Here is a 22194-nt window from a genome sequence, read left to right as displayed (position 1 = left end):
TTCACTCCCTCAACGCCAGGAAAAGGATATAATTTGAGGAGTTTTCCCACCAGCTCCGTCGAGGGCAGGTACCACTGGTGCATCATCAGGAACAGGCGAGGGAGAGTCTGGTTCTTCAGCCTCCCCTTGTCGTCTGGAGTGGAGTGAAGGGAGAGACGGTTATAGGCAACGATATCTGATTTCACCCAGTGCCCTGGTCATGTTGGAAATCTCCATTCACGTGGCTGCCATCTCCTGTTCTTTGGAGCGCGGCGACCGTCATAAGGTCCTCAAATGTGGCGGCCATTTTGAAGACCAGCAAGATCCCACAAACGGCCATGAGGTGAACAAGCGGTTAATCTGGTTAGGTTTGGTTTGGTGTTGGTTGAGGGAGGAATTTTGGTTCCATGACACCAGGAGAACTCCCTCTGCTCTTCTTCCAATAGTGTCGGTGCGATCTTTACTAACAGGACCAGGCCATTTGGCCCATCAAGCCTGCTGTCCCATTCTATCAGCTTGATATCTCTTTAATCCCAATTCTCTTTCTCCCAACGCCTTCCTTCTCCTGAAAGTATCTCTCTCTCTCTCTCTCTCTGTCTCTCAAAGAGCTTCATTGATTCTCCATCTCTGCCCTTCTTGGGTTATCGCGTCACAAATTTGAGAGAGGAAGATTTTTTCCGCCTCTGCTTTCAACCAGATTTTACCATCTCCCTTCATCAGTGCCCACCAAAACCAGATTAACTGCCAATTTGCTTCATTGCTGTTGGTGAGATGTTCAGGCACCAGCCGTGCCTCAGTGGGTATCTCTCTCCTTCGCCTCCGAGTCTGAAGGTTCGAGTCCCACTCCGGAGACTCGAGCCCCATAACCCAGGCCGACACTCCCGGTGCCGGTGCTGAGGGAGTGCCGCACTGTCGGAGGTGCCGTCTTTCGGATGAGACCTTAAACCGAGGGCCCCGTCTGCCCCTCTCAGGTGGACGTAAAAGATCCAACGGCCACTATTGGAAGAAGAGCAGGGGGGGGCGGGGAGCTCTCCCCGGTGTCCTGGGCCGATATTTATCCCTCAACCAACGTCACTAAAGAACACATGATTTGGTCACCATCAGGTTGCTGTTTGTGGGATCTTGCTGTGCGCAAATCGGCTGCCGTGTTTCCCAGCGGTGACGACACTTCAAAAGTAATTCGTTGGCTGTAAAACGCCTTGGGACGTCCTGAGGTCATGAAAGGTCACTGACACTGCAAGAACTACAATCACCCACATAACAGTCTCTGTAATCCATTGCATGTAGTCCCGAGAGAGAGATTGTGAGGTGATAGAGGACCAATTAAAGGCAAGCTGTGGTGTTCAGTGCATTCAATCAGCTCCTTGTCTCTCTCAGTACCTTGTTACTTTTTAAAGGATTGAACCAACAGAGGTTTTGATTAATTCGCTGGAATCAATAAATCAGAGTCGATATGGTCTCCTGGGCTGGTTTTCAATTGATTAAAGGGGACTCCAAGAGGAATGTTCCAGATTCTTTCTCTCACCTAATTGTCCGTGGTTTTTTTTTTAAATTGTTTCTTTACCTCTCAACAACAACCACCTGCATTTATATAGCGCCTTTAATGTACGTCCCAAGGCGTGTCACAGGAACGATTATCAGACAAAATTTGACACCGAGCCACATGAGGAGATATTAGGACAGGTGACCTAAGAGGGAGGTTTTAAGGAGCGTCTTAAAGGAGGAGAGAGAGGCGGAGAGGTTTAGGGAGGGAATTCCAGAGCTTAGGGCCCAGGCAGCTGAAGGCACGGCCGCCAATGGTGGAGCGATTAAAATCGGGGATGCACAAGAGGCCAGAATTGGAGGAGCGCAGAGATCTCGGAGGGTTGTAGGGCTGGAGGAGGTTACAGAGATAGGGAGGGGGGCGAGGGCCATGGAGGGATTTGAAAACAAGGGTGGGAATCTTAAATTCGAGGCGTTGGTGGACTGAGAGCCGATGTAGGTCAGCGAGCACCCGGGGGGATTACTGTTGGGTAGGGGAGGTGTCTATTCATGATGCTGCAGGCATTACGACTGCGTGAGGGGCAGGCTTGATGTACCATCTGGCCTGGTCATGCCCGACATTTCCATAAGTCCAAATCCCACTGAACATAAAGCCGGCAATGAGAATTCCATCTCGCGCAGAATTCTCGGAGGCTCGCAGAGGTCATAGTTCAGACCCGCACGTCAAGACAGGGCACCCCATGGGTGAGGCAGCCCTGTGCAATCTCATGCCCCCCTCGCCCAGCGAGAGACAGTGCCCTCAGGAGGAATGGGGGGTGAAAAAACGAGAGAAGGGGGGAGGGAGGGAAGTTCTCAAAGCAGACGCGGCCAGGTTGGAATTCAAAGCGGGAATGGGATACTCTCTTGCTCACCGAATTCTTTGATGCAGCTCTCAATCATCTCGTCGATGGTGGCTGACTTTGTGGCCTCCAGGAACTCTGACTTCTCCTCCTCTTTCCCGGACATCTCGCCATTTGTTCCCAGAGCCAGCGGTCGGGCGACTAGCCCAGGAGGTGGTTGGGACCGGGTAGATCCTCCCTCACTCTTTCACCCCAGCGGGCAGTATCCTGTAAAGTGAGAGGTTCTTCTATTAAACAACAAAACAAGATAAAAAAAACAAGGAGGAGGTCCCTGCCGATATGACTTTCTGTAACATTTCTCCTCAACGAAAGGCCTTGACCCCAAACTGGGAGTAGGGCTTCGGGGCCTTGCTTTGCCTGTTGCCTAGTGACGGTAACCAAGCAACGGAGGGAATCACAGCAGAGTCCAATCGACCCTCACCCCCGACGTCCACTCTCTCACTGGGGGGGAGGGGGGGAAAAGTCGATCGGAAACAAGAGCCTGGGCACGCTGAGACCCCCCGTCGCGTCCCCTCCTGTCTCTACCACCGAACTCCGCTGGCTCTGCACGGCCGGTTTGTGGGGCTCGGTAAAGCCAGCTCGCCAACAAGAGTTGATTTTATAAAGTAGCACAAGAGCAGCCTGCAGTCTGGAAGGAGGCCATTCGGCCCATTGTGTCGGTGCTGGCTCCCTGCAAGGGCAATTCCAATTTAATCCCACTGCCCCGCTCTCTCCCATAGCCCTGTATCAATCCCCAAACTAATCCCACTGCCCCGCTCTCTCCCCATAGCCCTGTATCAATCCCAAACTAATCCCACTGCCCCGCTCTCTCCCCATAGCCCTGTATCAATCCCAAACTAATCCACTGCCCGCTCTCTCCCCATAGCCCTGTATCAATCCCAAACTAATCCCACTGCCCCGCTCTCTCCCCATAGCCCTGTATCAATCCCAAACTAATCCCACTGCCCCGCTCTCTCCCCATAGCCCTGTATCAATCCCAAACTAATCCCACTGCCCACTCTCTCCCCATAGCCCTGTATCAATCCCAAACTAATCCCACTGCCCCGCTCTCTCCCCATAGCCCTGTATCAATCCCAAACTAATCCCACTGCCCCGCTCTCTCCCCATAGCCCTGTATCAATCCAAACTAATCCCACTGCCCCACTCTCTCCCCATAGCCCTGTATCAATCACAAACTAATCCCACTGCCCCACTCTCTCCCCATAGCCCTGTATCAATCCCAAACTAATCCCACTGCCCCGCTCTCTCCCCATAGCCCTGTATCAATCCCAAACTAATCCCACTGCCCCGCTCTCTCCCCATAGCCCTGTATCAATCCCAAACTAATCCCACTGCCCCGCTCTCTCCCCATAGCCCTGTATCAATCCCAAACTAATCCCACTGCCCCGCTCTCTCCCCATAGCCCAGTATCAATCCCAAACTAATCCCACTGCCCCACTCTCTCCCCATAGCCCTGTATCAATCCAAAACTAATCCCACTGCCCCACTCTCTCCCCATAGCCCTGTATCAATCCAAAACTAATCCCACTGCCCCGCTCTCTCCCCATAGCCCTGTATCAACAAGGAGAGGCAATATAAACTAAACGGTACAATTTTAAAGGGGGTGCAGGAACAGAGAGACCTGGAAATCTTTGAAGGTGGCAGGACAGGTTGGGAAGGCTGTTAAAAAAAGATTACGGGATCCTGGGTTTTATAAATAGAGGCGTAGAGTACAAAAACAAGGAAGTTATACTAAACCTTTATAAATCACTGGTTAGGCCCCAGCTGGAGCATTGTGTCCAATTCTGGGCCTCACACTTTAGGAAGGATGTCAAGGCCTTGGAGAGGGTGCAGAGGAGATTTACTAGAATGGGACCAGGGATGAGGGACTTCAGTTATGTGGAGAGACTGGAGAAGCTGGGATTGTTCTCCTTACAGCAGAGAAGGTTAAGGGGAGATTTAATCGAGGTGTTCAAAATCATGAGGGGTTTTGATAGAGTAAATAAGGAGAAACTGTTTCCAGTGGCAGGAGGGTCGGTGACCAGAGGAACCAGATTTAAGATAAAAGAACCAGAGGGGGGGGGGAGACGAGGAGAATGTTTTTTTTACGCAGCGAGTTGTGATGATCTGGAATGCGCTGCCTGAAAGGGCGGTGGAAGCAGATTCAATAATAACTTTCAAAAGGGGAATTGGAGAAATACTTGAAAAGGGAAAAATTTGCAGGGCTGTGGGGAAAGAGGACTAATTGGAGAGCTCTTTCAAAGGGCCAGCACAGGCACGATGGGCTGAGTGGCCTCCTCCTGTGCGGTAAGATTCTATAATACAAATGCAAGTCTTTCTTTCTCAGGGGAGGAGGGTGATAAATTTGGAGGGAAGCAAATCCCCGCCCTGCCATCAGTCACTTTGACTGACTTGTTCTAAAAGGAGGGTCTCACCACAGCCCATCGATTGCCACTGATACTGTTAAACAACACTGACCCTCAAATAATCACCACCAATACACAACTCAAGCACAGGAAACAGTCACACAGCGAGCTCTGTGCGTCTGCCACGCTCTGCCGCCTCTGATAGCGACCGGCTCAGTCGGCAGCAGCCCCCCCCGCCGAGTCAGAAGGCCGTGGGTTCGAGCCCCGCTCCGGGGACTGGCGGCCCATAATCCAGGCCCGACCGAGGGAGTGCCGCAACTGTCGGAGGTGCCGTCTCTCGGACGCGACGTTAAACCACCTGCCTGTTCAGGACGTCAAATGGCCCTTGGCCGCGATCCAAGGAGTTAAACAGCCTGCCTTCAAATCAGCTGCCGCATCACCTACCTGACAACAGTTAAAAGTATTCCATTGAATATTCATACACTTTCAGACATTTTCAGGAGGCACTAAATAATTTACCAGCCTGTCGATTTTCCAGGGAGGCCTCGGGCACTGACTTACTTTGACAAAGGGGATGGAACAGGACGTCAGATGCTAACTCACAGGCACACAGGCGGACGCATCATGCCCCAGGGGCCCCCATGGAATTCCTAACAGGCCCAGGTCTGGGGGGGGGGCCACGTACTCGGCCCGTCTTCTCAGCATGGGGTTGAAGGGTGGGATGTCAATGGAGGGAGAGGCCGGGCAGTCAAAGAGGTAGAAAGGTTAACTCACGAGTGCTCGGAACTCCGCGGTGAATCACTCCCCTCATGGAGACGGATCGCTGGGCTCCGGCGAGAGAGAATTTGGGCTGGGAGAGATTCCGTCTGCACAGGACAGGGCAGGCAGGCAGACGCACGTCGTCTGTTGCCGATCACATGGGGACACTGTGTCCCACTTACCGACAGCGTACACAGGCAGGCAATGAGGTTACTGGCCCAGCAGAGCTCCTCCAGCCTGTCGCGGCGTTTTTAATAAGGCTGAGCCCTCGGCTGCGAAAACGATGGCAGAATCCGACTCGGAGGGGTCGCCCGCTGACATTTCCACCACCCCGCTCCCCACCCCGCCCACCGCCGCTCTGAATGACCCATTCCTCGGCCTGCGAGCCCGGGTTCTGTGAGCGTCGGCCGGCTATTCGACCAAGGGAGGCGTGCCACCGCACCGGATCCAAGCCCCCCCCCCCCCCCCCCCCCCCCCCCCCCCCCCCCCCCCCCCCCGCCCCCCCCCTCCCCACCCCCCCCTCCTCCCCTCGCCAATCTGTCCTTTCGACAGCGGGTCACCAAATGTCGATCAGGGGGCGGTTTGCTTCTCTCTGTTGCCCGCCCGCCCTGACCTCCCACCGGCCCCCCTCCCGCGGCTCCACACCTGTACCTGGGGTCCTGAGGCCAATCGTTGAGCCCCCGACCTGCTGCCCCATCGAGACCGGAGATTCGGAGGGGGATAACCCGCCTCGCCAATGGGGGAAGGTGAGGTGGTGAGTGAGGGTGGTAGGCAGGGGCTGGGAGAGGACAGACTAAGGGGAGCTACTGGTACCAAGCCACTAGTTAATTAGTGACTTGATGCAAATCCACAGAAGATAAGAGGGCAGCCAACACAAGAGACACACAACCAAAAGAGGCAACGGATAGCAGGGAACAAAGCAAACACAAGGTATCACTGTGGCTATCTCCCTCGCTCTCCCCTCCGAGTCAGAAGGTCATGGGTTCGAGCCCCACTCCAGAGACTCGAGCCCCATAATCCAGGCCGACACTCCCAGTACCAGTACTGAGGGAGCGCTGCACTGTCGGAGGGTCAGGACCGAGGGAGCGCTGCACTGTCGGAGGGTCAGTACTGAGGGAGCGCTGCACTGTCGGAGGGTCAGTACTGAGGGAGCGCAGCACTGTCGGAGGGTCAGTACTGAGGGAGCGTCGCACTGTCGGAGGGTCAGTACTGAGGGAGCGCTGCATTGTCGGAGGGTCAGTACTGAGGGAGCGCTGCACTGTCGGAGGGTCAGGACCGAGGGAGCGCTGCACTGTCGGAGGGTCAGTACTGAGGGAGCGCTGCACTGTCGGAGGGTCAGTACTGAGGGAGCGCTGCACTGTCGGAGGGTCAGTACTGAGGGAGCGCTGCACTGTCGGAGGGTCAGTACTGAGGGAGCGCTGCACTGTCGGAGGGTCAGTACTGAGGGAGCGCAGCACTGTCGGAGGGTCAGTACTGAGGGAGCGTCGCACTGTCGGAGGGTCAGTACTGAGGGAGCGCTGCACTGTCGGAGGGTCAGTACTGAGGGAGCGCTGCACTGTCGAGGGTCAGTACTGAGGGAGCGCTGCACTGTCGGAGGGTCAGTACTGAGGGGAGCGCTGCACTGTCGGAGGGTCAGTACTGAGGGAGCGCAGCACTGTCGGAGGGTCAGTACTGAGGGAGCGCTGCACTGTCGGAGGGTCAGTACTGAGGGAGCGCTGCACTGTCGGAGGGTCAGTACTGAGGGAGCGCTGCACTGTCGGAGGGGTCAGTACTGAGGGAGCGCAGCACTGTCGGAGGGTCAGTACTGAGGGAGCGTCGCACTGTCGGAGGGTCAGTACTGAGGGAGCGCTGCACTGTCGGAGGGTCAGTACTGAGGGAGTGCTGCAACCGTCGGAGGGTCAGCACCCCCTGTGGTTCAGTTGGCAACTGTGGTGTTCAGGAAGTCCCAGGCCCCATTATCGGCCTGTGCCGTGTCAGCTGATCTCGGCGGGGTTTGTGGGCGAGGGGAGCCTACGTTTGGCCTCAGTACCGTTGAGGTAGGGGAAGAGGAAGAACCAGCCCTGGAAAGGGATGTGCAGTCACCAAGACCCTCCCACCCGTAACCCAGGCCTTCGGAATCAAGGCCCCCCAGATTCCAGACAAATGCAGGCGCGGATCAGGGGAGCGAGGGAGACGGAGGGTTCAGTGGTCACAGCAGTGACATGGAGACGGGGCCAGGCTCTCCAGGCAGGAACACGTACGCACAGGACCAACAAGAGGTAATAGTCACAACCAAAAACAGCTTCATAGTCAATGGTTACAGATCTGCACCATAGAATCATACAGCACAGAAGGAGGCCATTCGGCCGTCGTGCCCCGTGCCGGCCCTTTGAAAGAGCTCTCCAATTAGTCCCACTCCCCCCTGCTCTTTCCCCATAGCCCTGCAAATTTTTTCCCCTTCAAGTATTTATCCAATTCCTTTTGAAAGTTATTATTGAATCTGCTTCCACCGCCCTTTCAGGCAGCGCATTCCAGATCATCACAACTCGCTGCGTTAAAAAATTCTCCTCATCTCTCCTCCCCTCCATTGTCCCTTCCTCGTCCCCTCCCTCGTCCCTTCCTCTTCCTCGTCCCCTCCATCGTCCCTTCCTCCTCCGCTCCATTGTCCCTTCCTCCTCCCCTCCCTCCTCCCTCCTCGTCCCTTCCTCCTCCCCTCTCGCTCCCTCGTCCCTTCCTCCTCCCTCGCGCTCCCTCGTCCCTTCCTCCTCCCTCGTCCCTTCCTCCTCCCCTCTCCTCCCTCGTCCCTTCCTCCTCCCCTCTCCCTCCCTCCTCGTCCCTTCCTCCTCCCCTCTCCCCTCCCTCCCTCGTCCCTTCCTCCTCCCCTCTCCCTCCCTCCCTCGTCCCTTCCTCCTCCCCTCTCCCTCCCTCGTCCCTTCCTCCTCCCTCTCTCTCCCTCCCTCGTCCCTTCCTCCTCCCCTTCTCTCACCCCCTCGTCCCTTCCTCCTCCCCTCTCTCTCCTCCCTCGTCCCTTCCTCCTCCCCTCTCTCTCCCTCCCTCGTCCCTTGCTCCTCCCCTCTCTCTCCCTCCCTCGTCCCTTCCTCCTCCCCTCTCTCTCTCTCTCCCTCCCTCGTCCCTTCCTCCTCCCCTCTCTCTCCCTCCCTCCTCCCCTCCTCCTCCCTCTCTCTCCCTCCCTCCTCCCCTCCTCCTCCCCTCTCTCTCCCTCCCTCCTCCCCTCTCTCCCTTCCTCCTCCCCTCTCCCTCCCTCGTCCCTTCCTCCTCCCCTCTCCCTCCCTCGTCCTTCCTCCTCCCCTCCCTCATCCCTTCCTCCTCCCCTCCCCTCCCTTCCTCTCCCCTCCCTCCTCCCCTCCCTCGTCCCTCCCTCCTCCCCTCCCTCGTCCCTCCCTCCTCCCCTCTCCCGTCCCTCCCTCCTCCCCTCTCCCGTCCCTCCCTCTTCCCCTCGTCCCCTCTCCCGTCCCTCCCTCTCCATTCCCCCCCTCGTCCTTCCTCCTCCCTTCCTACTCCCCTCTCCCTCCCTCGTCCCTTCCTCCTCCATTCCCCCCTTGTCCCTTCCTCCTCCCTTCCCCCCCCCCCGTCCCTTCCTCCTCCCCTCTCCCTCCCTCGTCCCCTCTCCCTCCCTCGTCCCCTCTCCCTCCCTCGTCCCTTCCTCCTCCCTCCCTCGTCCCTTCCTCCTCCCCCCCCCCGTCCCTCCCTCGTCCCCTCTCCCTCCTCGTCCCCTCTCCCTCCCTCGTCCCTCTCCCTCCTCGTCCCCTCTCCCTCCCTCGTCCCTTCCTCCTCCCCTCCCTCGTCCTTCCTCCTCCCCTCCCTCGTCCCCTCCTCCTCCCCTCCCTCGTCCCCTCCCCTCCCTCCTCCCCTCCCCAGGCCTCTTGAAGGCCAAGCTTGACGTCGCAAACCACTGATTTACCTCATCTCGTAGACCGTCTTTTGACCTTAGGGTGCCTTTCAGTCTAACCTTTCACCTCGGCCTTCTCCGTTTTAAAAAGAACAACCAACACGCACGAACGCAGGCCACCCACCAGCTCGAGGCCCTAACAAGACGATCCCGAACCATCAGTCTAGCGGGGCAGAGATGGCCGAACGAACCATCCTTCGAGAGGAGCAGGCTGATCGGGAGGGAAACTCAAGAGATCTGAACGAAACCTCTCTCCGTGTCACCGCTTCGGAGGCAGAGTGACAACTGATCCATAACGGGTCATTAAAACCGAGCAGGCCTCAATTCAAATTACAGTCCAATATCTGGGAGACGATGTCACAGGGAATTACAGCAGCAGAAATCGGGTGTAATTATGGCCTAGTCATAAATACATCGGGCGGCCTGTCGTCAGCACTGTGAATAAAACGTTGTCAGGTTGGGGATGGGGGGAAGACACTCCCACAGTTACTGTGTGCTAAAATATCTCAGGCATTCTCCATCTAACCTCTGACTAGGCCTCGCTATCTCCCCCAGTCCCAACTGGAGCTGCCTCCAAGCGAGGGAGAACGCGCCTCGGGACGCCTTACAGCCAATTAAGTACTTTCTTTGAAGTGCGGTCGCTGTTATCATCGTGTCAGCCAATTTGCGCACAGCAAGATCCCACAAACAGCAATGTGATGACGACCAGATCATCTGTTTTTTTTAAGTGATGTTGGTTGAGGGATAAATATTGGCCCCTGGACACCCGGGGAGAACTCCCCCCCTGCTCTTCTTGCTATAGCGAGCCGTGGGATCTTTTACGTCCACCTGAGAGGGCAGGCGGGGCCCTCGGTTAACGTCTCATCCGAAAGACGGCACCTCCGACAGCGCAGCAATGGATGGAAATGAGGGGACAAAGGATGGCCAACAGGCTCTGAGGAGGGATACAGGCCCTGAGTGGCAGTGGGGGAAGGGAGGCTATTCAGCTACATGGGGCGTCACTGAAGAGAGTGGAATCCCTGGTTGATATTTCCCTCGCCCTGGGTGGTGGGGCTCTGGGACTTACTTTAGTGCCCCAGCACTGTAACTGAGGTGAGCCCCACTCTGGAGACTTGAGCCCCATAATCCAGGCCGACACTCCGGTGCCAGTACTGAGGGAGCGCCGCACTGTCGGAGGTGCCGTCTTTCGGATGAGACGTTAAACCGAGGCCCCGTCTGCCCCTCTCAGGCGGACGTAAAAGATCCCACGGCCGCTATTGGAGAAGAGCAGGGGGAGTTCTCCTTGGGGCCAATATTTATCCCCTCGAACAACGTCACATTTCTGTTTGTGGGATGCTGTGCACTATTTGGCGGCCATGTTTCCTGCATTACAACAGTGACCACACTTCAAAAAAAAAAGTACTTCATTGGCTTTAAAGCCTCCTGAGGTTGTGACAGGCGCTATATAAATGCAAGTTCCTTCTCTCATCTGGTGGAGGAGTGGGAGGAACAGAGACGAGAGGAACGTTGCCTGATTTAGAAAGATTCGAAGGGCCTTCAAACCAAGTACACATTAGCGTTGCTTCAGTTGGGGCGTTTTGCTGTTTCCGACACAGGGCCTGGGCTCAAGGGCCCTTAGGCCTGGGCTGATCTCCAGTCAGCAAAGATCGGTTCGGTCAGGAGCACAGAAAATAAATAATAACCATCATCGAAATAAAAAGAGTAATAACAGGCCATTAACTCGACACTGACATTGTACTCCTGTTTAATTTATCTCACACCCACGATACACAGCTGTACGAGAGACGTCATCTTTTCTACACTCCCCCGGATCACTAACCCTCGCTTAAGCAACGGACTACGAGGAGATCAATATGGGACTTTCAAATCCCAGTCCGAGCCAAACCTCACCCACTATCCCTCTAGAGGCCCCCGTGGTCAATGTAGAGGTAGCTTTACTCTGTATCTAACCCTGTCCCTGCCCTGGGAGTGTTTGATGGGACAGTGTAGAGGGAGCTTTACTCTGTATCTAACCCTGTACCTGCCCTGGGAGTGTTTGATGGGACAGTGTAGAGGGAGCTTTACTCTGTATCTAACCCTGTAACCTGCCCTGGGAGTGTTTGATGGGACAGTGTGGAGGGAGCTTTACTCTGTATCTAACCTGTACCTGCCCTGGGAGTGTTTGATGGACAGTGTGGAGGGAGCTTTACTCTGTATCTAACCCGTGCTGTACCTGCCCTGGGAGTGTTTGATGGGACAGTGTAGAGGGAGCTTTACTCTGTATCTAACCCATGCTGTACCTGCCCTGGGAGTGTTTGATGGGACAGTGTAGAGGGAGCTTTACTCTGTATCTAACCCAGACTTGGGGGGCTTGATGCAGACACTGGGTGCCTCAAATGGGTTTTCATTCCCCAGCATAAGAACACAAGAAATAGTAGCAGGAGTAGGCCATTCGGCCCCTCGAGCCTGCTCCGCCATTCAATCAGATCATGGCTGATCTTTGACTTCAACTCCACTTTCCCGCCCGATCCCCATATCTCTTGATTCCCCTAGAGTCCAAAAATCTATCGATCTCAGTCTTGAATATACTCAACGACTGAGCATCCACAGCCCTCTGGGGTAGAGAATTCCAAAGATTCACCACCCTCTGAGTGAAGAAATTCCTCCTCATCTCAGTCTTAAATGGCCGACCCCTTATCCTGAGACTATGTCCCCTAGTTCTAGACTCTCCAGCCAGGGGAAACTTCCTCTCAGCATCTATCCTCTCAAGCCCTCTCAGAATCTTATATGTTTCAATGAGATCACCTCTCATTCTTCTAAACTCCAGAGAGTATAGGCCCGTTCTACTCAATCTCTCCTCAGAGGACAACCCTCTCATCCCAGGAATCAATGTAGTGAACCTTCGTTGCACCGCCTCTAAGGCAAGTATATCCTTCCTTAGGTAAGGAGACCAAAACTGTACGCAGTACTCCAGGTGAGGTCTCACCAAAGCCCTGTACAATTGCAGCAAGACCTCCTTACTCTTGTACTCCAACCCCTTGCAATAAAGGCCAACATGCCATTTGCCTTCCTAATTGCTTGCTGTAGCTGCATGTTAAGCAGCACTGACATCCCTCAGAATAACAAGCACAAAAATCAAAGGGAAAAGGAACAGTCTAATCACTAATTCTATCTCGTCCTGTTCACTCAGTGCTACCTGGGAACTTCGACATGGCCGCTGAGGTGGCCGTTCAGGTGACTGAAGAAAAGATCAGACGTACAGTGGCTCGTTCAGGGCCCGACCGTGGCCAGTGTAGCCGTTTCCTGCAGACTGGGCCTGGACATCTGCTTGAGCTCCGACAGGAGAGGAGGTCAGAGGCTGTGCTAGACTCATTTCCTGTGCACTGTACAGAGCTCTCAGTGACAGGTTTCGATGGAGGTCTTATCAGGAACCGATTTTAAAAAAAACAAAGTGTCCACTCACTTCCTGTGCTGCAGCACGCTGTCACTCATTCAAAGTACAACTCCAAGCAGATAACGCTGCTACTCTGCTGGCCACTATTCAACCGTGCTTGGCCATTGGCCTCTCGCCCTGGGCCTGCTGGTCTAGGCCGGTCTACCCCCTGGGCACGTAGGCACAGTCGCACTCCATCACACTCACACCCACTCCCTCGTGCTCCTACTCCCGCACTCACACTCCCTTACGCTCACACTCATACTCCCTCGCACCTGTACTCACATTTCCTTCCTCACACTCGCTCAGTCGCACTCACACGTACTCCCTCACACTCCCTCGTACGTACTCCCTCGCACTCACTCCTTCACACTCCCTCGTACGTTCTCCCTCGCACTCACGCTCCCTCGTACGTACTCCCTCACACTCACTCCCTCACACTCCCTCGTACGTTCTCCCTCGCACTCGCGCTCCCTCGTACGTACTCCCTCACACTCACTCCCTCACACTCCCTCGTACGTTCTCCCTCACACTCGCGCTCCCTCGCACTCGCGCTCCCTCGCACTCGCGCTCCCTCGTACGTACTCCCTCACACACGCGCTCCCTCGCACACGCGCTCCCTCGCACTCGCTCCCTCGCACTCGCGCTCCCTCGTACGTACTCCCTCACACTCACTCCCTCACACTCCCTCGTACGTTCTCCCTCACACTCGCGCTCCCTCGCACTCGCGCTCCCTCGTACGTACTCCCTCACACACGCGCTCCCTCGCACTCGCTCCCTCGCCCTCGCGCTCCCTCGCCCTCGCGCTCCCTCGCCCTCGCGCTCCCTCGCCCTCGCGCTCCCTCATACGTACTCCCTCGCACTCACACCCGCCCTCGCACACAAGCACTCACACTTGCACTCCCTCATACTGCCTCCCACTCGGACACACAGGCACACTCGCACAAACACACTATTTATCAGGGGATCACCGGACAGCAATCAGTGGTGTGAAGCCTGGTTCACCCTCCCACCCCGTCCAGGGCCATTTAATTCAGTTGCAGCGTCCCATCCACATTCTCGGGAGTTTTGAGGTCGGAGGGGGAACCATTTCTGAGCTAACTCGCTGCTCGTTACTGCAATAAATGGAAAGCCACGTGGTGGAGGATAGAACACGAGAGCCTGGTCTCTCGTTGTCTCCGAGCTTTTATTCATTGAGATTTCCCTTACACACAAACCACACCCTGGATCAGCTCGCCCATAAAAAGGACACCAGAGAGTCCCCAATTGGTACCCACCACCTGAATACAATTAACACTCACTGATCTAAAGCCACACTATTAACAGTTGCAAGCCAGTCAGCACAACAGGTTGACGAGGAGGCGGGTGGGGGAGGAAGGTGGAGATCGAGGAAATCGTTTCCTTGGCAACAGCCTTGCCGACACCGTGAGGCCTATCACATTCTGAGAGAGGGGCTCTGATGTACGGGGAGGGCGTGCGAGAACAGGAAACAGATTGTTATGTACCCAAGGCAGACCTCAATCGCGGCCTAGCGACTGAAGGCAACGCCCAAGTGCGGTTCACCGGCAAAACTGGCAACTGGCCCCAACTTCAACCCCAGGCCTACTGCTGAGGTGGTTGATCTTGATCTCGGCAGCAACTGCCGTTAACCTCAGCGCCCGACGGGCGGTGTGTGGGGAGGGAAGGCAGCAGGGGCGAGAGCCAGTGGCTCAGTCGATAGTTCGCTGGTCTCGAGTCAGAAGGTCGTGGGTTCGAGCCCCACTCCGGAGACTCGAGCCCCGTAATCCAGGCCGACACTCCCGGTGCCGGTACTGAGGGAGTGCCGCACTGTCGGAGGCTTCGGATGAGACGTTAAACCCCGTCTGCCCCTCTCAGGTGGACGCAAAAGATCCCACGGCCACTATTGGAAGAAGAGCAGGGGGGGAGGAGTTCTCCCCGGGTGTCCTGGGGCCGATATTTATCCCTCAACCAACATCACTAAAAAAAAAACAAATTATCTGGTCATTATCACGTTGCTGTTTGTGGGATCTTGCTGTGCGCAAATTGGCTGCCGCGTTTCCTACATCACAACAGTGACTACACTCCAAAAAGTACTTCACGGTTGTGTGAAGTGCTTTGGAGCTTCCTGAGGGTGTGAAACGTGCAACGGAGATGCTGCAGATCTCACAAACAGCAACGTTCGGATAGTGTGTTTTTAGTGATCAAAGGCAAAATACCACGGATGTTCGAAATCGGAAATAAAAACAGAAAATGCTGGGAATGCTCGGCAGCATCTGTGGAGAAAGATACAAGAGTTAACCTAGACCTGAAATGTTAAATCTGTTTCTCTCTCTCTCTCTCCACACCTGCTGAGTATTTCCAGCATTTTCTGCTCTTCAGTGACGTTGGTCGAGGGATAAATATCGGCCCCCAGGACACCGGGGAGAACTCCCCCCTGCTCTTCTTCCAGTAGCGGCCGTGGGATCTTTTACGCCCGCCCGAGAGGGGCAGACGGGGCCCTCGGTTTAACGTCTCATCCGAAAGACGGCGCCTCCGGCAGTGCGGCACTCCCTCGGCACTGCGAACGGACCTTCTATTCGCTTTCCAATTGGTGGGGTGGGCGTGGTATGGACGGCCAATGGTGCGATTGAGGGAGTGATGACACCTGTACGAATATGTCCAACCAGAGTCGACGACCCCCGTTGCCCAGATGTGAGATGACCCCGTCTCCCCCCCCCGTCCCAAACCACACCGCGGGGGTTATGGCGTTGTGCCTCGCGTAGTCTCGTCCAATGCGAGACACGGGTCGAACACAGCAACGCAGAGAGAGAGAGACCGTCTGCGGATACACAAAATGGCCTCTTCTTCCTTCAAAATGGTGGATGGTGGAGAGAGGGCAGGGGGAGGGGGAAGGAAAGGGAAGGCAAACATTATGGCAAAGATGAGAAACACAACACTCAGTATGTGGTTAACTTGGGTTTCACAGAGGCTGCCTGTTGAGCAAGCTGACACAAAGGTCAAAGGGCCACAGATGGAAACGGCCTGGTTATGGAGATTTGCATAATCTAACTGTCGACTAACCGAACCCCCGGGGGCTGATCAAATCCCCCCCACCCCGTACCCCGGGGGCTGATCGACCCCCGCCCCCACCATGCCCCAGAGGCCAATCGAGCCCCTCTCTGCCCCCTGTACCCGGGGGACCGATCGAACCCCTCTCTGCCCCCTGTACCCGGGTCACCGATCGAACCCCTCTCTGCCCCCTGTACCCTGGGGACCGATCGAGCCCCTCTCTGCCCCCTGTACCCTGGGGACCGATCGAACCCCTCTCTGCCCCCTGTACCCGGGTCACTGATCGAACCCCTCTCTGCCCCCTGTACCCAGGGGACCGATCGAACCCCTCTCTGCCCCCTGTACCCGGGGGATCGATCGAACCCCTCTCTGCCCCCTGTACCCGGGTCACTGATCGAACCCCTCTCTGCCCCCTGTACCCAGGTCACCGATCGAACCCCTCTCTGCCCCCTGTACCCGGGTCACTGATCGAACCCCTCTCTGCCCCCTGTACCCGGGGGACCGATCGAACCCCTCTCTGCCCCCTGTACCCGGGTCACTGATCGAACCCCTCTCTGCCCCCTGTACCCGGGTCACTGATCGAACCCCTCTCTGCCCCCTGTACCCGGGGGACCGATCTAACCCCTCTCTGCCCCCTGTACCCGGGTCACCGATCGAGCCCCTCTCTGCCCCCTGTACTCGGGTCACTGATCGAACCCCTCTCTGCCCCCTGTACCCGGGTCACTGATCGAACCCCTCTCTGCCCCCTGTACCCGGGTCACTGATCGAACCCCTCTCTGCCCCCTGTACCCGGGTCACCGATCGAACCCCTCTCTGCCCCCTGTACCCGGGGGACCGATCGAACCCCTCTCTGCCCCCTGTACCCGGGTCACTGATCGAACCCCTCTCTGCCCCCTGTACCCGGGTCACTGATCGAACCCCTCTCTGCCCCCTGTACCCGGGGGATCGATCGAACCCCTCTCTGCCCCCTGTACCCGGGTCACTGATCGAACCCCTCTCTGCCCCCTGTACCCGGGTCACTGATCGAACCCCTCTCTGCCCCCTGTACCCGGGTCACTGATCGAACCCCTCTCTGCCCCCTGTACCCAGGGGATCGATCGAACCCCTCTCTGCCCCCTGTACCCGGGTCACTGATCGAACCCCTCTCTGCCCCCTGTACCCGGGGGATCGATCGAACCCCTCTCTGCCCCCTGTACCCGGGTCACTGATCGAACCCCTCTCTGCCCCCTGTACCCGGGGGACCGATCGAACCCCTCTCTGCCCCCTGTACCCGGGTCACTGATCGAACCCCTCTCTGCCCCCTGTACCCGGGGGACCGATCGAACCCCTCTCTGCCCCCTGTACCCGGGGGACCGATCGAACCCCTCTCTGCCCCCTGTACCCAGGTCACTGATCGAACCCCTCTCTGCCCCCTGTACCCGGGTCATTGATCGAACCCCTCTCTGCCCCCTGTACCCGGGGGATCGATCGAACCCCTCTCTGCCCCCTGTACCCGGGTCACCGATCGAACCCCTCTCTGCCCCCTGTACCCGGGGGATCGATCGAACCCCTCTCTGCCCCCTGTACCAGGGTCACTGATCGAACCCCTCTCTGCCCCCTGTACCCGGGGACCGATCGAACCCCTCTCTGCCCCCTGTACCCAGGTCACTGATCGAACCCCTCTCTGCCCCCTGTACCCGGGGGATCGATCGAACCCCTCTCTGCCCCCTGTACCCGGGTCACTGATCGAACCCCTCTCTGCCCCCTGTACCCAGGGGACCGATCGAACCCCTCTCTGCCCCCTGTACCCGGGTCACTGATCGAACCCCTCTCTGCCCCCTGTACCCAGGGGACCGATCAAACCCCTCTCTGCCCCCTGTACCCAGGGGACCGATCAAACCCCTCTCTGCCCCCTGTACCCGGGGGATCGATCGAACTCCTCTCTGCCCCCTGTACCCGGGGGACCGATCGAACCCCTCTCTGCCCCCTGTACCCGGGTCACCGATCGAACCCCTCTCTGCCCCCTGTACCCAGGGGACCGATCAAACCCCTCTCTGCCCCCTGTACCCGGGGGACCGATCAAACCCCTCTCTGCCCCCTGTACCCGGGGGACCGATCAAACCCCTCTCTGCCCCCTGTACCCGGGGGATCGATCGAACTCCTCTCTGCCCCCTGTACCCGGGGGACCGATCGAACCCCTCTCTGCCCCCTGTACCCGGGGGACCGATCAAACCCCTCTCTGCCCCCTGTACCCGGGTCACCGATCGAACCCCTCTCTGCCCCCTGTACCCGGGTCACTGATCGAACCCCTCTCTGCCCCCTGTACCCGGGTCACTGATCGAACCCCTCTCTGCCCCCTGTACCCGGGGGATCGATCGAACCCCTCTCTGCCCCCTGTACCCGGGGGATCGATCGAACCCCTCTCTGCCCCTCTTCCAATCTCCTTTTTTCGTAAGCCAAGTGACAAATGACAAATCTCTCCCCGTGTCTCACTATCACTTCCTGCTCTGTCTTTATACACTCGCAGTGCTGGTTTCAGTGGGTGAAAGGTTGGCCCGATGGGTGGGGGAAGGGTGAACGGGACGCAGGTGGGTCGAACGAGATGAAGTGTTCTGCTCCACTTCAAAAACAGCTCACTCACGGGGTATCAATTGAAACTACTCGTCGACCTCCCGTGGCATTGCTCAGTTAAGATCAAGTGTTTCTGCAGGTGAAGCTGGGTTCGAGGGCGGGGGCAGGGGGAATAATTAGACCAGGGCGCCCTGACGTAATTCAGTTCCCATTTTAAAGTCGCTCATTCTGTCCTCATTTTCGTTCTGCCATTCGAAATTCCCACGTCCACGTTTACAATGGGAATTATCTATGTAAACATCACGCTACAATTACACTGCAGCAACCTCCAGTGGTGGGAGGGTGTAACGACAGCGTGACGCGTTTACATTATAGGTAATTCCCATTATAAACGTGGACACAGGGAATTTATAATGGGGAAAGTCGGCAGGAAGTGCGGCCAATGTTAGGTGTTTATTAACACATATATAGAGGTAGACTAACTGTTGATTAAAGTTCGATAGTGACACTGGTACAGGGGCATGGGGGCACTGGGGAACGGGGATACAGGGGCACTGGGGAACGGGGACACTGGGGCACAGGGCGACACTGGGGCACAGGGCGACACTGGGGCACAGGGCGACACTGGGACACACGGCGACACTGGGACACACGGCGACACTGGGACACACGGCGACACTGGGGCACAGGGCGACACTGGGGCACAGGGCGACACTGGGGCAGGGTGGCACTGGGGCACAGGGTGGCTCTGGGCAGCGTGGCAATGGGTGCCACTGGGGCACCTCCCTCGGCGGCGTGCGAGGATGTGGGTTTCTGAAAATACTTTCCCCCCCCCCCCCTGCTGACAGTGCGCCCATTAACACCGTCCCCCCACCGCCATTGCGTTTTGTGCTCTATTTTGAACAGAGCCTCCGACCACAGGGCGATAGAACTACACAGAAAAGGGGAAGATTATACCAAGGCATGCGCACCATCTCATTATCTGTGGGAAAGAGGGGTTAAAAAAAGAAACAGAAAGAGGAAGGAAAACATTGTGACACATAAACCACACTGACACAGAGGCATGAGGTCAGGGTCAAAGTGAAGCAATCAGTGTCGGCTGGTACAAGCCTCTCGAACACCCTCCTCCGCCTCTGCAGGCCCTGCCTGTTGCTGGGTTACAGTTCCCCAGGCCCCAGTCGCCCTCGCCCCCCCCGCCCCCGCAGTGGCCATTCCTTCAGTGCCGGTCTATACACCGCTGGCTATTCGACTGCATGGGGCATCACCACCAATTCCCATCCTGCTCTAATCCAACATGCACCCCCCGCCAGTGTTTGGTGGTGGTGTTTGGGGTGGCAATCAGGAGCGGGAACCCCTTGCTGATTTCTCCCTGCTCCTAACCTCGGCCCCAGTCCCTATTCTGTTCCCCACTGCCCCCTTCCCAGCTGAGATCCGACGGCTGGAAGTCGGGGCCCTCCTGCGTTTCTCGGCCTAGTATCGTGCCGGGAGGTGAATTCACCCATCGTGCCAACTGGGAGGGGGGGGAAGAGGCGAGGGCAGCCACCTGTCTGTCGCTGTTAATCCGGGCAGGGTAAATTGTACAGATTGGCTCTGCCGGTGCAGAGTTTCACCCGCTGGGAGCGGGGACTCGTGGGCGGAGAGCGACGGGTCAGGTGGGACGTCTCTGCCCATTCCAGGGAACTCAGGACTCGAGGAAGCAATCGCAGACGCATCACCCGTGGTTCAGTGTGTCTCTCTCTCTCATCTCCGAGCCAGAAGGTCGTGGGTTCGAGCCCCAGTCCAGAGACTTGAGCCCCACAATCCAGGCCCGACACTCCCAGTGCCGGCGCTGAGGGAGTGCCGCACTGTCAGAGGCGCCGTCTCTCGGATGAGACGTCAAACCGAGGCCCCGTCTGCCCCTCTCAGGTGGACGTAAAAGATCCCACGGCCACTATTGGAAGAAGAGCAGGGGGGAGTTCTCCCCGGTGCCCTGGGGTGTTATTTATCCCTCAATCTACATCAGTGTGGGATCTTGCTGTGCACAAATTGGTCCTGGAGAGACAGAATTTAGTGGGTTGCTTCCTCCAGGTGTAGGGGAACGGGAGTGCAGGAAGCGTTCATTCAAGTCGCAATCTGGTGAAAAGTAAATTTAAAAACTGGTCAGAGAACGATGCAGAGCGGAATGAGGCCATTTGGCCCATCCTGCCAAATGTATGCACTCGAAGGGGGCGAATTATTTGGAATAACCTATCAGGTAGGGGAGTGAGGTCGATGATATTGGGGGGGGGGGTGGGGGGGTTGCAGTTTATAAGGGCAGTCGGACGGCAGACTGGGTGACGTGGGGCCACGAGACGATCTCAATCTGTGTTCTCATCCGATTCCAACAGGAGAAACTTCCCCAAGGCAGCTCGCCAAGAAAGGGCCTGCATTTATATAGCACCTTTCACACCCCAAAAGGCTTCACAGCCAGTGGAGCACTCTTGAGGTGTTAGTCAATGTTGTAATGCAGGGAACGAGGCAGCCAATTTGTGGCCCAGGACGCCCGGGGAGAACTCCCCCCTGCCCTTCTTCCAAAAGTGGCCGTGGGATCTTTTACGTCCACCTGAGAGGGGCAGACGGGGCCTCGGTTTAACGTCTCATCCGAAAGACGGGCACCTCCGACAGTGCGGCACTCCCTCGGCACTGGCACTGGGAGCGTCGGCCTGGATTATGGGGCTCAAATCTCTGGGTTATCCCACAGGGGAACAGCGAGCTGCATGCAAACAGCACTGGCTACATTCCTGATCCCAATAACCCACCATCACTGGGGATGACTTGAGGCCATTCAGCCCCTCTTAATTCACCCACCCAGAGAGAGAGGGAGATCGGACACTCCCCCTTGCCCACACCATCAAACTGTTTCTTAAAACAAAATACAAGGGAATTTACCTCCAAGAGACTCTCACCCTCTGTGTGTGTGTGATCAAGACATCACTGATTGACAGAACGAAATTCACGCTTTTTACAAGTTTGAACCCTGCCCTCGCCCCACAGTTTAATTGAAAGGATTATCTCCGATTGAACCTTTTTTCATTCCCTTGACTTTTCTTACATAAAATGGCTCGGAGATTTGCTTTGAAAAGAACTTAAGCAATTGTAAATAATTAAGATACAATAAAGAAAGCAGTTTATATACAAGTAGATTGCATTAATACCCCATCTATTGTGGGGGGCAGAAATTTTTAAAAACACACTGATTATTCCTACCCCCAAATGTGGAACTCCTTGATTTCAAGCAAATAAAAACTTTTCAAAAAGTTCAGCCAAACTTTTCCGGGCTGGAAATTGAAAGAAATTGACGCGCTGTCAGTTTCCTGCCAGTTACAGAGACCCTTCAAAACGGTTCTCTGGGCCCTTCTCTCCCTCTCTCTCCGCCCTGAGAGCTGTCAGACAGTCTTTTTTTTTTCCACCCGTGGTCCTACAAGGACAGAGAGTTCACATTCAGCCGGCTCCCCTCTCTCTGCACAGCATCCGTCCTCTGCAGCCTTCTTAAAAGGGCAACGCCTCCTCCCAGCTCAGAGGAAAGTAGACTCTTCCGTCTTGCCTTGTATCACAACAATAACAACCCGAGGGGACACCCCCCCTCCCACCCCCGCCCTGCTCCACGCGGCTCGGATAGCAGGTCTATTTTGACTGAGAATTTCAAACGTTGTGGGACCCACATAGGGTCCAGAATAGGGTGAGGCAGCCTGCAAAGGGAAGGTGTCTCTCGGGACCCGAGGAGATATTACAGTGAGGGGTGTGGGGTATATCAGAGTGTTACAGTGAGGGGTGTGGGGTATATCAGAGTGTGACAGTGAGGGGTGTGGGGTA

At 56.5% G+C, this 22194-nt stretch overlaps 1 long non-coding RNA gene across 1 annotated transcript; it reads right to left on the bottom strand.

Moving 5' to 3' along the window:
* Positions 1 to 33: 33 nt before the first annotated feature.
* LOC137306521 (uncharacterized) lies at positions 34 to 21855 on the bottom strand. The gene is made up of 3 exons (XR_010958894.1): positions 21589 to 21855; positions 2373 to 2567; positions 34 to 133 (listed from the first exon to the last, which is right to left on the bottom strand). It is a non-coding gene; the product is annotated as an uncharacterized lncRNA (long non-coding RNA).
* Positions 21856 to 22194: the final 339 nt, after the last annotated feature.

Source organism: Heptranchias perlo, chromosome 43 (assembly GCF_035084215.1).
Source record: "Heptranchias perlo isolate sHepPer1 chromosome 43, sHepPer1.hap1, whole genome shotgun sequence".
In the NCBI taxonomy this organism is placed as follows: domain Eukaryota; kingdom Metazoa; phylum Chordata; class Chondrichthyes; order Hexanchiformes; family Hexanchidae; genus Heptranchias; species Heptranchias perlo.
This window is presented reverse-complemented; position numbering and strand designations above follow the sequence as displayed.